The sequence below is a fragment of the Callithrix jacchus genome, chromosome 12 (genome assembly GCF_049354715.1).
Source record: "Callithrix jacchus isolate 240 chromosome 12, calJac240_pri, whole genome shotgun sequence".
NCBI lineage: Eukaryota > Metazoa > Chordata > Mammalia > Primates > Cebidae > Callithrix > Callithrix jacchus.
The window spans coordinates 75,089,668-75,105,796 of NC_133513.1; the positions used below are offsets into that span (position 1 = coordinate 75,089,668).

At 41.8% G+C, this 16,129-nt stretch overlaps 1 protein-coding gene across 2 annotated transcripts in view; it reads left to right on the forward strand.

Annotated features, from left to right (window-relative positions):
• The window catches only part of PCDH15 (protocadherin related 15), a 1,854,109-nt gene that overhangs the window by 433,566 nt on the left and 1,404,414 nt on the right, over positions 1 to 16,129 (forward strand). For both annotated transcript variants that reach the window (XM_054243050.2, XM_054243053.2), the window contains exon 2: positions 3,555 to 3,630. The gene's annotated coding sequence lies outside the window, so the exon portion shown is untranslated. The remainder of the gene's footprint in view (positions 1 to 3,554; positions 3,631 to 16,129) is intronic.

A 16,129-nucleotide genomic window follows, 5' to 3' on the forward strand; every position in this document is an offset into this window, starting at 1 on the left:
TGGGATTACAGACATGAGCCACCAGGCCTGGTCACATTTTGTTTTTAAAAAAATAGCCAATGTGGTAGCATACGTCTGTAGTCCCAGCTACTTGAAAGGATGAGGCAGGAGGATTGCTTGAGCCCAGAACATCAAGACTGTATTAAACCATAATCATGCCACTGTACTTCGCCCAGGTCGCTGAGTGAGACACTGTACCAAAAAGCCAAAGAAAACAAAACCCACATCAACAATAAAAAGGATTCAACATTCAAAAAGGTTCCAATTAAAAATCTCCTGTCACACTGTAAAACATCAAGTTCTCTTCACTTCTTCCCTCACTGCCTATTTAATGTCTGTACTTCCTTCCTTTATTCCATCAATAAATTTAAGTATCTATCTATGGAATTTGAATCATGCAATTTTATGTCTACTAATGGTTAATAACATTATTTAAGTAGAAAGGTAAATCTTGTTATTTAAATCACATTACTTTTTGTTATCCTTAAGCATTTCAAAATTCAATTAATTATACTAATGTTTGCTATTTCCACTTCACACCTAGGTGAGTATTTGTTTTTTGTTTATTGAGGAATTACCTCTGATAACTGGCAGTTATCTAAATGCATACAACAATCCTTGTACTTACATAGCAATATATGACATAATTTCGTATTTTTTCTATTTGTAGTTCTCTATTGTTTAGTTATGGCTTCAAAATTCAAAGCATTGCCCTTTTGTGGATAGTGGTTATGAAGACTGAAACTGCCTTTTATAAAACCTGCATCCTTTTACCTTAATAAATTTTAATTCATTATTCAGGTGAAAAGGTGTTCAGTTAGATCATAGCATAAATCTTTCTGCTGTTGCACATTTAGTGACACTATTATAGGGTTGAAATATAGCTAAATAGTGAATCTTGGTTAAATACTATACTACTACCTCATGGGGTTAATCATGAATAGCACATTTTTAAAGCAAACAATATATTTATTAACAATTGAATTTTTAAATTGATAGATAAAATTGTATTTATTGTTTATGATACGATGTTTTCAAATATGTGCAGACTGTGCATGTCTACATTTGAATACTAGTTTAGGTTCATCACACAGCAAACTTCCAGTGCAATCTGTAGGAAATTGTATGCATTAAACTAATAGAAGCTATTCTTTTCTTATTTATTCTAGCTAATGTTGAGGCAGTTGAGAGCAGTTAAAAAATCTTGTTTATTTTTGGTATTATGTAGAACTCTTCTATAGAAGGGTACTGTTGAAATGTCAATCTAGAAAAACAGTTTTATAAAAATTAGGATTCATAATAAGTGAAATACCACAGAGAGTTGGTTCTCATTCTAAGATATGACTTCTATCCTACTTTCCAATCTTTAAAAACATAAATTATTTATTTAATTGAAATCCTACACTTTGTATTTAAGAGCTAATTTATAACCCCAAATCTAGGGTAACAGAAATGTGTAAAAAGTAAGCATTTAAGTATTAATTGGTTTTTGAAACTGTATTGATAAAATGTGTGCACAATCACATGAAATTAATTTTTACATAATCATAGTTACATATACTGAAATCTTAAAACATAGTATTTCATTCATCTTTTATCTCTGGACCTGAAGGCATAGAATGCTCTAAGTGTTAATTTATAAATCTTCTACAATTTCTGCTATATTTATGAAATGTGTAATCATGACTCAGAAATCATAAGCCACCCACTGTATTACTAAATCGACACAAAGCACAGTGTGAAATTCCTTCCTAAAAATGAGACTAATTGAAGGTTCAACACTATTCACAAATGTACAGAACCCCTAGGAGAAAATCTAGCCATTTCTGATCTTTGATGCTACAATTCAGAGGTAATGTCCAGTCAGGAGGTCGCTGCAAAAATTTTCCTTCTATTGTGGTTATTGTTGGTTAAACCAACTGAGAAAATTTTATTTAGTCCTTGCAATATCCATTTTTTATAGCTTTTGTTATTAAAGAATGTTAAAAATGATTTATATCAAAAATTTTCAAATTTCGTTCTATGGAAACTTGGAGTTTCACAGAATTGTCCCATATGCTATCAAGGGACCACAATGGGCTTGGGGTTAAGGATAGGAATGGTGATGGCAAAAATTTGTAAGATCCCATCACACCTCATCCATAATTTGTCTAGAAAGCTTTTGCTGCTGTGTTTTACATATTGCTATTAAGCTTAAATTCTGTTGTGAAAAATTGGTGAATATACAACTTATTGTTTTTATGTTTTAAATATAGTTCTATTTATTTTCTCCTTTAAGAAAGATAAACATATACTAATCCCCAAAGTGATATAAAAATGGATTTATATGCATTTCTTAATTTTTATTTTATGTAGAGATTTCTATTTATCTATGAAAAAATTAGTTTCAAAATTTAATTTACATCCTCTAGATTTTTATAATATATATCTCCTTTTTTGGGATGTTACTTAATGCAGATCAATTTAGAACCATTTTAAACTAACATTTTTGTCTAATTATCTTATTCACTAGATCACCACCAAACTTTGGTTGTAATAAATCAATCATAGTTTTGTTTTTCATTAATCAAATGCATCTGTCAATTTTATATTCTATATATGTAGGTATTTGAAACAAAATACAGCTATTTCGCTCTATTTCTGTACCTATTTCCTGATATGCACATGAGAGAGGTGAATAATTAAGACATGTTCTCTAACTTTGACTTCAGAACACAATAGAAATGATACAAATAGTTAACATATGTAGCATCTTTTATAATTTGGATGTTATGTCACATCATCATAAAATTAATTTATTTCTCCTTTTACAAAGCATAAATGCAAAGGTGGGAGAATCACTTGAGACCAGAAATTTGAGACAAGCCTGGGCAACATGGCAAAATCCCGCCTTTACAAAAAATACAAAAATTACCTGAGTATGATGGCACATACCTGAGTCCCAGCTACTTGGGAGGCTGAGGTGGGAGGATTGCTTAAGCCCAGGTGGTTGAGGCTGCCATAAGCTGTGATTGTGCCATTGTAATCCAGTCTGGGCAACAGGGCAAGATCCTGTCTCAAAAAATAAATTAATTAATGAATAAAAATAACAATTCTAAGAAATCAAAAGTAACTTTCAGTCTATGTAATTGTCCTTAGTTGTCTTGCATATGTGCACCATATCATAAAACACCATCTATTTTAAGTGTCATTTATAAAGGAGAATTTATGCAGTGCTTCCTTGTTAAGACTCTGGTAAAATGGCAGACTCTGGTCATAGAAAATATGCAGGTGGAAGTGATTTTTCATTTCCTGAGTAAAGAATATAACCTGGAGCATAGAAACATATTCTGAGAGTTAGTTAAGTTTTAAATTAGACTTGTTTTATACTTTCAAACTTATGTTTAAGATCCTTGTAATCTTTTACTCACTTACTTTTGAGAATTTGCAAGAATTTAAGCATAAGAAATATTAATGTAATCATGATCTGTAATAAAATAAGTTGTTCTGATGTTTTGCACTTGAGTAACGACTTTACTTTTGATGTGGTATTTATCAATAATTCTATTCTATAGGAGAATGGAAGCATCAATCCCTAGAAACAGTTGAAGTTGTCAGACCTAGAGATTGACAGAGGCACACGACACCAGGGTGAGTAAAGTTGTATCCTCCTTTATAGTTTTATTCCTTCTCCTTTAAAGAATAATAGTAGATTACATCTATATTTCACAGTAAGTTCAAGAACTGTGTAAGGTGTTAAATTTCCAGGCATTGCTCAATATCTTTAAGCAGATATATGTTATGTTGGATTCAAATAAGCCAGAGGGAGAGAAAAGAGTTAATCAAATAGTTAATAAAAGTCTTTCTCCAGAGAAGTGAAATACCTGTTGTTTCTCTTTTAATACATTTAAAACAAGCAAACCTCTACCCAGTTTAGATTTATTATTCTTCATTGATTGTTTCTTTCTCTTGGAGGACATTCTGACAGTAAAGTAGTAGACACATTGCATCCATCATTGTGTGTCAAAGGGCCATCAGGTCGATGGTTCTTTTTGAACTTTGTTGTTTCAGAAAACCATAGCTGAGTATTATAGGCAGAAGTTTGACATTTTCAGGATGAAAATCAATTTTCTTTTATGTGTTTCTGAAGGAAGACTTGTGTTTCAATTGCAGAAGAAATAGGTTTTGTAACATTGGAATAACAAAATAGAAATTAAAATAAAATTTGAGTAAAAATAGCTTCAATGAAAGTGAGGGGAATTGTATTTTTGTGGTATTATAATATTTTAAATCCATTGAAATGGAATCTAAAATACAAATTTATGTAAGAAGGTATAGAAATAGAATAATGTCTACCAAATCAAGGTAGTAATGAATAAAATTTATAAATAAAAAACTCAGAACTAGAACAAAATGCTTAAAGAAATCAAATATTCTTAAGGAAGAAATATATAACTGTAATTTATAATTTATGATATCTGTATATATCTATATATATGTTGTGTGTATATAAATGCATGATTGCTTATCATACTTGCTTAATTTATATCTTGCTCCTGGCTCCAGAAAAAATGACAATACTGTCTATTTTGTCCGTGTATATATGAGTAGAATTTATCATAAGGCTCTGGTATAGTAGGCATTTGATAGTTTTTGCTGCTGAATATGTTAAAATACTAAAAATACAAATACTTTTATAATTTTATGGTTTTAAATGTATAAAATGCTGGTTTGTGGGGGGATTTAGTGGAGTTTTTTTAAAATAAAGATTTGAAATAACTTTCTCTTTTAGTATTAAGAAATTATATTTTAAATAATATGCCCAAGTTTTAAAAGTGCAATAGGTACCTTTCTGTGTATGTAAGACATGTCTGTGTAAGTACATTTGAAAGGATTTGAGACTAAGGCTTAGGCTTCATATTTGCAACCCTAACTTTATTCCTCATAAAGCATATTTAAATTCCTATGGAACAATATATTTCAGATATAATTTTTCATGCAAAAAAATCACATGAAATTGTTTTAAAATTATGATTTCATTTTTCAATGAGTATACAAAATCATGAAAAGAATACCTGAAAAGAGAAAATGTTCAAGTCTAAAGATTCTTGCTCTTTAGAGTTCAGGTGAGTTTATCATAAACTTTGTTCAGGCCATTCAAATAAAAATGCAGCACAAACAGCTTATCATTTAATAATTAGCAGCATATAGGTTCATATGTTTTCATATGCACAAATAGATAGATGATAGATAGATAGTGAGATAGATAATGATAGCCCAGTATTGAAATTTCCAATACAAACACTCTTCATATGTGACAGTTCTCAATTCTCTACCCTTTTGTATAATAAATTCCTTGAAGAATTAGAGTAAGTCTTCTACATGTACACCTTTTCAACCCAGTTGCATGGGAAGAATGTGTACAAATGATGACTAATAAAGATTGTGCGACCTACCCTCTGCGGGAAGACTGAGCTCGTTCGGAAAAAAACCGGACCACAGGCTAGAGGAAAGTTCTTAAGTTCAGGCTTTATTGAGAGGAAAGAGCCTCCGGGCGTGCCAGCCGGGACGAAAAGGAAAAATGGCCGCGCCGCCCAGAGGGGCAGAGTTGTCTTATAAGGGTAGAAGGGCTGGAGGAGAGGAAGAGTTGGGGTCTAGGTGGTGGGCAGCTGTTGGCCAGTTTGAACTGCTAGGCGGGAAGCCGGGCGGCGGGAAGCCGGGGAGAGCTGATGAGGCAGAAACCGGGCGGGCGGCGGGAAACTGGGGAGTGCTGAGGAGGCATAAGCGGCGGGGGGAGTGCTGATAAGGCAAAAGCGGCGGGAGGTGGCTGCGGCGGCGAGAAGGCCAGGGCAGTTTGTAAAAATAGGAGAGCCTCTCTGTGGGGGCGGGGGGGAAAGAGAGAGAGAGCTTTCAAGGTAGAGGCAGAGTTTTCCAAACATTCCCGACTCCTTAAAGAAAAGAAAAAGAGGGGGTCAGGGGCGTCGGTTGTCTCTCTGGCTACTTCCTGCTGACAAGGGTCGACGGGGGTTCTGAAGAGGTCTCTTTTCCTAAGGAGCCTGGATGTTCAGGGAGAGATCTGTTTCTTGCACTCGTTCAGGGCAGGGTTGGAGCAGCATCTGGTGGATGGTGACTCGAGTCAGTTCCTGAAAGCGCTGCTGTATGAACTGTAGAAAGCAAGGAGCAATAAGTAAGATTAGGCAAATGGCTACTAGGGGCCCAAGCAATGGGGACAAGAGGGTATACATAGAGGAAGACCACCACGCTGTGGCTTCAGCCGAGAACTTATGACTCTGCAGGTTAGTTTTGAGCTTCTGGAGGCTCTCGATTCGGGTTTCTACTAGGCCGGATTCATTGATGTAGTAACAGCACTCCTCTTGTAGGAAGATACAGGTCCCTCCTCGTTCAGCAGTGAGCAGGTCTAGGGCTCTTCGGTTCTGCAAGGCAACTTGGGCAACTGAGGTGATCTGTCGTTGGAGTGATGCTAAAGACTCAGTAGAGTCATCAATAGCTGCTTGGAGTTGTGAGGTCAGTCGGGCTATAGCCAGGTGAGAGTGGACTAGTGCCCCTCCTCCCAATCCTGCTGCAAGTGCTGAACCAGCAAGGGAGACTCCAACAGCAATGGGTAGGAAGGCAGCTCGTCGGGTGCGGTGATGGGGAGCTTGCAGCATCTGGAATTCGGCTGAAGAATATATAGTGAGTCGAGGGACTAGGGTTACTGGGAGGCATAAAAGAGATGAGGAAAGACCGATGTAGAGAGTTTTTGTTAAGGTCCTGTTACACCAGAAAAACGTTCCTCGTGGGGCTGTTATATTAGTGGTTACCCGTATAGTTCTGTTACAGCTAGGGAAGTTTCGGCCTAGGGAATAGCACACAGGTAGCTGTTCAAAATCAGGTGGGGTGTAGAGATCGACTTCCCTGATGGGGGAGAAGGAAGAAGTTGAGGCTGAAAGGTTGAGAGGGATGGGGTAAGGGACTGCAACGAAGGGAGTCTGTCCTAAGAAGGCACACATGAGGCATGAGGTTAGGTCAGTTAGTCCTGAGAGGTTAGCTAACTTGATTCCTTCTTGGAGAAAAGTTAACCAGGAAAACGGAGACGAATGTGGTTGTAATTGGTCATTCAGAGATTTTTCTTGTAGGCTAATATCAGAGTGGACTTGGTGGACTGTACGTACGTATGTCCGCCAGATGTACAGGTGGGAAGAGGGATATTTGATATCTATGTGGTCATACACGGCAGCTTTCTGGGGGCTTTTCCACCGGTTGTCCCAGGGGTCAGGTATGAGAATGGAATACCGTGTAGAACCGATAATGGTGTTTCCTTCTCCATCTATGTCTGGGATGATTTTAAGCTGAGATCGGGCAGGTACTGTGGACTTGACGGCTATATGTAGTCGACAGTTCATCCAAGTACATCCCATGCAGGAGCGCCAAGGAGTATTATTGCATGCTCCTGATGGTTGGTCATGGTTGAAGCACATGAGAGGTACATTAGTATGGATGTTGTGGAATTTGGTGAAGTTCAGATATATGGCCTTTTGGCATCCGGCTGCGGGGCAGTCGGAAGTTGCAAGAAGATGGTTGTGGCTGTATGGGGGGGTATTACAAATGAAGGTGGTTTTGGTATAGTTTTCAGTTAGGAAGAATCTCCATCTATAGGGGGTGTGGCTGCTAGGCCCTGGTAAGCTTGACAGATAAAGGGCCAGTAGGAACAGCCTTCCAGCATTGGGAGGGTCCATGAGGGGCCTTTTTTACCCGAGACAGGTGGACCCAAGATGGGATTTCAGCAACTCTTATAGCTGATGGAGTGGTAAGGAGGACTGTGTATGGTCCTTCCCACTTGGGGGTGAGGGGCTTTGGGGAGAGGGTCCTGATAAGGACTGAGTCCCCGGAGGAGACATTCTGTGTATTTTCAGATGGCTGGGTGGGTTGGGGAAGAGAAGCGTTGGCGTGTTCTCGGAGAAGGCTGCGAAGGAGAGTAAAGTAGGGGAGGTAGCTGTCTAGAGGAGTGGTCTCTGGTGGTGGGGGAGTTGAAAGTAGGAAGGGGCGACCGTACAGCAGCTCAAACGGGCTAAGCTGTGATGGGCCCCGGGGGCTTGCTCTCAGCCTGGTGAGGGCTATAGGAAGCAAGGTTACCCAGGATTGGCGGAGCTCAAGCATGAGCTTGGTCAGATGCTCCTTTATTAGGCCATTGGCCCGTTCCACCTTACCAGAGGACTGAGGATGGTAGGCGGCGTGTAGCTTCCACTGAATTCCTAGAGAAGTAGAAACGGCATTAATGACTTTGGAGATAAAGGCTGGGCCGTTGTCTGACTGTATGGTAGCCGGGAGTCCAAAGCGTGGGATGATGCCTTGAATGAGATGAGTGGCTACTGTCCCGGCAGACTCAGAGGCTGTGGGGTAAGCTTCAATCCAGCCTGAAAAAGTGTCAACAATGGTTAGCAGATACCGGTACTGTTTGTGCTTTGGCATATGGGTGAAATCAATTTGCCAGTCTTGGCCAGGTAGGAACCTGCGTAGCTGATGAAGCTGGCGCCGAGGATGACAGGAACCCTGGGAATTAGTTTTTGCGCAGACAGTACATGAGGACTGGACTTCCTGTATGGTACTGAGGAGATGGTGAGGGTGAAAAAGTGGGTTGATGAACCGGTATAAGGCTTTAGGCCCAATGTGGAGTGAATTGTGGATGTCTTGGATTATCTGGTACTTTTGCTTTTCGGGGAGGATGAGGAGGTTATGCTTGAAGGCCCAATCATCCCTGAACCGTACCCCAGGGGTAGACTGGAGGGCCTGGAGTTCTGAGGTAGAGTATTGAGGGCTAGGAGAAAAAGGCTGTGTGGGCTGGCGGTGGGGAAGGTTATGACGGCCTTCAGCTTCGAAAGGATGTCTCGCCCCAGAAGGGGAACTGGGCAGGTGGGGATTACTAAAAAGGAATGGGTGAAGGGAGTGGAGTTATATGAGCACATGAGTGGTGGGGTTTGGTAGGGGATACTCGGGGTCCCGTCGATTCCCATGACCGAGACCTGGGAAGGGGTGAGATGGCCAGAATAAGAAGGAAGTGCTAAGTAGGTAGCCCCCATGTCTTGTGACCCTAGGCTCGGCGAGGGTAACCGGAGTCGGAAAGCCAGGGCCCCGCTAGTCATCTAGCAGCCCTAGTAGACTGGGGAATGGAGTTCCCTCGGAGGTCGGCTCCTGGCAAGCAGGCTCCTCCCTACTGAGGGTGACCGCCGGCTGCGTAACGCCAGTGTGTCTGTTTTGAGGAACTGGCACCCTGGGGAAGCTGGGGCAGTCTGACTTCCAGTGTCCCGGGAGCTGACAGATAGGGCAAGGCTTAGTTGGTGGCCGTGGTTGTGGACAGGCTCGGGACCAGTGTCCTTCCCTTCCACATTTGAAACATGCTCCCGGAGGGGCATGGGTTTCGGCCTTGGGCCTCTGGTTCCCTGCCGGCCTTAGAGCCGCCACTAGGGCTTGGGTCTGGAAGGCAGCCTTTTGCTTCATGCGAGTTTGGCGGGCAGCCTCAGCCGCATCCTCCCTGGCATTGAATACTTTAAAGGCCATTTTTACCAGGTCTTGGATGGGAGTCTCTGGCCCCTCTTCTGCTTTCTTTAGTTTCTTTCTTATGTCGGGTGCTGATTGGGAGATAAAATGGGAGGCTAATATAGTGGCCCCATTTTGGGAGGCTGGATCTAGTCGAGTATACCGGACTAGGGCTTCTTGCAAGCGGGCGAGAAAGAGGGCGGGGTTCTCATCAGGAAGTTGGGTGATTTCTCTCAGTTTATCATAGTTTACAACTTTGTTAGATACAGCATCCATTCCCCTGAGGAGGTATCTAATCATGCGGTCCCTCTTGGGTATATCAGACCCTCGATTAGCCTGATAGTCCCATTGGGGGTCTTCACCTGGGATTACTTCAGGGCCTAGGGGGATCTGGTTATCTATAGCATGGTCTTTATCTGCTTGGTTTCTGGCTGCAGCGAGGATGCGCTCGTGCTCCTCCACTGTGAGGGTGGAGGAACAGACAACGCGAATATCATGCTAAGTGAGGCTGTAGGCTTGAGTGAGGTATTGGAATTCCTTAATATAGGTGGACGGGTCAGCTGAGAAGGATCCTAAACATCTCTCAATTTGGGACAGGTCTTGAAGTGAGAAAGGAACATGGACCCTGACTAAACCTTCCACGCCTGCTACTTCTCGGAGTGGGGCTAGGATAGCTGGCTTGTGAGAGCGGGTGTGGGCTGCCACCGGAGAGGCAAGAGGAAGTGCAGCCTCTGAGGGAGGGGGCTCGGAGGGAGTAGAGGAAGAGCGAGGCATGGCCTCTGAGGCAGGAGGTGCAGAGGGAGTAGAGGAAGAGCGTGCCGTTGATGGCGACTGGTTGCTGAGATTGGCAGGAGAGGACAGATGTTCAGGCAGATCCTCTGGTGAGGAGTAGGGAGGGGGAAAGGTAGTGGAGGAAGATTTATGGGGGGTTCGAGCCAAGAGGATTTGATAGGTGGAGCAGGAAGAACATAGGTCAGGGTGGGTGCGGAGGTCCCAAAAAGCCTGGACGTAAGGAATTTCATTGTCCTTGCCTGCGCGGCGACAAAAATCGTCGAGATCTCGGAGGGTGTTGAAATCAAAAGTGCCAGTCGGGGGCCAATGTGACTGGTTACTGAGTTTGTATTGGGGCCAAGCCACCTGGGACAGGAAAACAAGCTTTTTCTTTCTGAGGGTTTGGGAATATCCCAATTTGGTAAAATTTCGCAGCAAGCACCCAAGGGGGGTGCTCAGAGGTATTTTGGACTCCGAATTTCCCATGGCAGGTGCAGCTACAGACTCTCCGGCGCGGAAGGGCAGATGCAACGAAAAGGCGTCCCCATTCGCTGCAAATTCCCCGGAGTACAATTAAGTACGGAAAGGGAAGCGGTCAGAGGGGCGTCCCCCGTCTGGCGGCTGTCCCTCGGAAGGCTCCTGGAGCCGGAACGGAAGACTACCTTGGCTCGGCCGAGACTAGGCAAGGAGTCCGTGCGGAACGCCGGAGGGGAGCAACTGCACCGTGCCGTAGGAAGAGGAGACGGGAAGCGGGGGAAGGCAAAACAAGAAAAACTTGGCTTACCTTAATCGGAGCGTGGTGGCAGGGCCAGTGTTGGGTAGGTCGGGGAGAGGGGCCGTGGCAGGGCCAATGGCCCCTCCCGTCCCGGGTTTCCGGCACCATTTGTGCGACCTACCCTCTGCGGGAAGACTGAGCTCGTTCGGAAAAAAACCGGACCGCAGGCTAGAGGAAAGTTCTTAAGTTCAGGCTTTATTGAGAGGAAAGAGCCTCCGGGCGTGCCAGCCGGGACGAAAAGGAAAAATGGCCGCGCCGCCCAGAGGGGCAGAGTTGTCTTATAAGGGTAGAAGGGCTGGAGGAGAGGAAGAGTTGGGGTCTAGGTGGTGGGCAGCTGTTGGCCAGTTTGAACTGCTAGGCGGGAAGCCGGGCGGCGGGAAGCCGGGGAGAGCTGATGAGGCAGAAACCGGGCGGGCGGCGGGAAACTGGGGAGTGCTGAGGAGGCATAAGCGGCAGGAGGAGTGCTGATAAGGCAAAAGCGGCGGGAGGTGGCTGCGGCGGCGAGAAGGCCAGGGCAGTTTGTAAAAATAGGAGAGCCTCTCTGTGGGGGCGGGGGGGAAAGAGAGAGAGAGCTTTCAAGGTAGAGGCAGAGTTTTCCAAACAAAGATGAGACAATATTAATTCAATTTCATCAGAGTTATAAAATGATAGTCATGAAAAACATAAGACATATTTAGTTTTTCCTTTTTGAGATTTCTTGGCTTTCTATTTTTGTCCTGACATTAGTATAAAGAAAATTTGTTTCTCTTCCTTGACAATTAAAATACTGTTGTTATGTAATAAATCAACCAGCACACAAATGATGAAAATTATGATAAAAACTTTGGTAATTTTGCAGAATTCTCCTCAATATGTATTTCAATTACTTAATGTTTCTAATATGTTCCTTTTTTTCACTCTATATTACTTATATATTTATCATATAATGTTTTGTATATCTTATATATCTGTTTCAAATAATTATTATTACATTAAATCAATATATTTAACAGATAAGTTATTCAAAATAACATTTTACATGGATAGGTATTATTAATGATGTTCTCAATTGTATTGACAGGTCAAGGAAACAAAATATTGACCAAAAAGAATAGTTAAAAATAAAATCAATAAATTTTATGTTGAATAGGTGAAACCCAGTTATACCACTGGCTGACAAAATATGAGATAAAGTTTCTTCAGTATCTGTATTTAAGTACTCCGACTTTACCTGTCAGATTTTTTTTCTCATGTAAAAGCTTAAGTTGCATAATACCAAACAGGGATTGAGACTCGGACTCGGGTCTGACTCTGCAGCCATAGTAGGCTCTACCACATCATGCTGCCTCTCCACTGACAACAGGAAGACATCTGGTCTGGGGTTTTGTTACTGGAAAGGGTTCCCAACCCAGACCCCAAGAGAGGGTTCTTGAACCTTGTACAAGAAAGAATTTATTTATTAAGAAAATAAAGGAATAAAGAGTTGCTACTCCCTAGGCAAAACAGTGGTATGCGCTGCTTAACTGAGTGTACTTACAGTTATTTCTTGATCATTGCTGAACAAGGGGTAGATTATTCATGAGTGTTCCAGGAAAGGAGTGGGCATTTCCTGGAATTGAGGGTTCCTCCCTGCTGTTTTAGACCATATCGGGTAACTTCCAGATGTTGCTAGGGCATTTGTAAACTGTCCTGGCTCTGGTGGGAATGTCTTTTAGCATGTGAATGCATTATAATTAGTGTATAGTGAGTACTGAGGGATGACCAGCGATTACTTTTATCACCATCTTTTTTTTGGCAGGTTTTGGCAGCTTTTTTTACCATAATATGTTTTATCAGCAGGGCTTTTGTGACCTGTATTTTGAGCTAACATCCTATCGCATGCTGTGACTAAGAATATCTAACCTCCTGGGTATGCAGCCCTATTTTTCCCGGCCCCTCTTCAAGATGCAGTCTCAGCTGGGCGCGGTGGCTCACGCCTATAATCCCAGCACTTTGGGAGGCTGAGGCGGGTGGATCACAAGGTCAAGAGATCGAGACCATCCTGGTTAACAAGGTGAAACCCCCGTCTCTACTAAAAATACAAAAATTAGCTGGGCATGGTGGTGCGAGCCTGTAGTCCCAGCTACTCAGGAGGCTGAGGCAGGAGAATTGCTTGAACCCAGGAGGCGGAGGTTGCGGTGAGCCGAGACTGTGCCATTGCACTCCAGCCTGGGTAACAACAGCGAAACTCCGTCTCAAAAAAAAAAAAAAAAAAAAAAAAAAAAAAAGATGGAGCCTCTTTGGTTCTAACACCTTTGATAGAATTAATAAATTTCATGATTTATAGATCTGAGGCTATGAATCTTTGTATATTGAATATAACTTTGTGAGATAGTCCTAAGTAGTCTCTTTGGAGTATACATGCATCAGCATAGTTACAATTCCTTGTGTACCTATCTAACCGCCCAATGGGTTCATCTTGCCGTAATAGACCTGATTTATCAAGATAGGGGAATTGCAATAGACAGAGTTTAATACACGTAGAGTCGGCTAAATGGGAGACCCGGATCTCAGATTGTTACTACTCAGATCAGCCTTCCTCAGAATGTGGAGGCTAGGTTTTTTCAAGGACAGTTTGGCAGGCAGAGGGCTAGGAAAACTGCTCATTGGTTGACAGGGTGTGGAAAATGATCCTTTTGGGCTGAGTCCGCTTCTGAGTTGGAGCCACAGAGTAGTCCCTGGCCTAGGTGGAATTATCTGGTTGTCAGAAATGCAAAAGTCTTAAAAAGCAAATCTTAGGTTCTAAAATAGTAATGTTAATTACAAAAACATTAGGGAAGTTGCAGATTTTGTAACTTCTGGAACAATGACTGGTAATTATTAAACTAAGACTAAGCAGAGGGACTGATAGTCAAACCTGGGTAGATTATTCATGAGTGTTCCAGGAAAGGGATGGGCAATTCCTGGAATGGAGGGTTCCTCCCTGCTGTTTTAGACCATATAGGGAAATTCCAGATGTTATCATGCTGCCCCTCCATTGACAATAGGAAGACATTAGGTCTGGGGTTATGTTACCAGAAAGGGGTCTGAATCCAGACCCCAAAACAGGGGTCTTAGCAGAATTCAGGCATCTCTCAGCCTCCTAACCTTATGGGCTTCCATTAGTTTTACAAAGCCAGTTTAGTTTCTGAGAAGGGCTATTATCATGTAAACTATAAACTAAATTTCTCCCAAAGTTAGCTTGGCCCATGTCCAGGAAGGACTAAGGACAATTTAGAGGTTAAAGACAAGATGGGTTGGTTAGGTGAAATCTCTTTCAATGTCATAAATTTTTCCCTCTTACTGTTTTTGCAAAGGCAGTTTCACTACTGTTCAGTTAAATGAATTTGATAGCTAAATAATTTGTGTACACTTCTAAAACTTCTGGAAAAATTAGATTTTGATTTAGTATGTCTTTACATCAACTTATGTTTATCCAAGTTAAAGAAACATAGTTCTTTTAGAAGAGATATAAATGAGACCAAGCATAGTTTCTAAGGGAAAACACTGAGATTAAAGAAAACATTAATTTAAGAACTATAAGAAAATGCAGAAAGTTAGTTCTACATCTAACAGAGTTTGTAATTGTGTAATCTATTCACATTAATATATCTAAAGTCTGGTATTCCTGACTCCATTTAAATTAGATTACATAATTTAAGTCCAACATCACAGATTCTCCCTCCGGTATAGTTGCAGTTGTTTTGATGTTAATTATCCACATCATTCAGATAATTACCACCTAACTTGTTTATAGTACAAGGTATGCTGTAACTTTTTATCTCAAGGAAGCTTAAGTATTCATTTTATCATGAGCAAGAGCATTTTTCTTTTCTTTTCTTTTTTTTTTTTTTTTAAGACAGAGTTTCATTCTTGTTGCCCAGGCTGGAGTGCAATGGTGTGATTTCAGCTAACTGCAACTTCTGCCTCCCGGGTTCAAGCGATTCTCCTGGCTCGGCCTCCCAAGTAGCTGGGATTACAGGCATGCATGAGCACGCCCAGCTAATTTGCATTTTTAGTAGAGATGGGGTTTCTCCCTCTTGGTCAGGGAGATGGGGTTTCTCCCTGTTGGTCAGTAGAGATGGGGTTTCTCCCTGTTGGTCAGGCTAGTTTCAAGCTCTCGACCTCAGATGATCCGCCCACCTCAGCATCCCAAAGTGCTGGGATTACAGGCATGAGCCACTGCAGCTGGCCAGAGCAGTTTTCTAGGTGGCTTGTGTCCTAGAAAATCACTAGAATAATAAGCACATTCACAGGGTTAAATACTAACAGATGAGGCAATCATTTGAAGGAAAAACTGCAATTTATTTTCACAGCTTTTTTTTTTTTTTTGTAATTTTCTAAAGCAGCACTTGCCAAACACGATCCTCAGATCACTTGGCCTGAGATGATAAAGTCTGTAAAAAATTTTTTACGGTGAAAATAATTTTGGTAACTCAGGAAAATGACATGAAAATTTGTAATAGGAATTAAAGGCTTAGAGAAATACTGCCATCAAGAAAAAAGTTAAATATTTGTTTTTCTAACATTGTTTTTTAAGCTTCCTAATAACAGTTTGCAAAGTTTTTCTATAAAGGGCCAGAGAGTAAATAATTTGAGCTTTGTAGGCTGTAGGGGCCTTTCTGGCATCTACTCAACTCTTCCTTTATAGTGCAAAAGCAGACTTAGATATCACAGAAAAAAATATGTAGCTGTGTTCCAATACAGCTTTATCAAGTTAGTCCACTGCACTGGATTAGCCTGTGTGCTGGAGTTTGCCAACCCATACCAATATTATACAGAGATAGTTTGAAAGATAACTGCTGGCTGGGCACAGTGACTCATGCCTGTAATCCCAGCACTTTGGGAAGCCAAGGCGGGTGAATCCCATAGTCAAGAGTTCAAGACCAGCCTGGCCAAGATGGCGAAACCCCATGTCTACTAAAAATTCAAAAATTAGCTGGGCATGGTGGTGGGCGCCTGTAATCCCAGCTATTCGGGAAGCTAAGGTAGGGTAATTGTTCGAACCCTGCGAGGTGGAGGTTACAGTAAGCCAAGATGGTGTCACTGCACTCCAACCTGTGTGACAGAGTG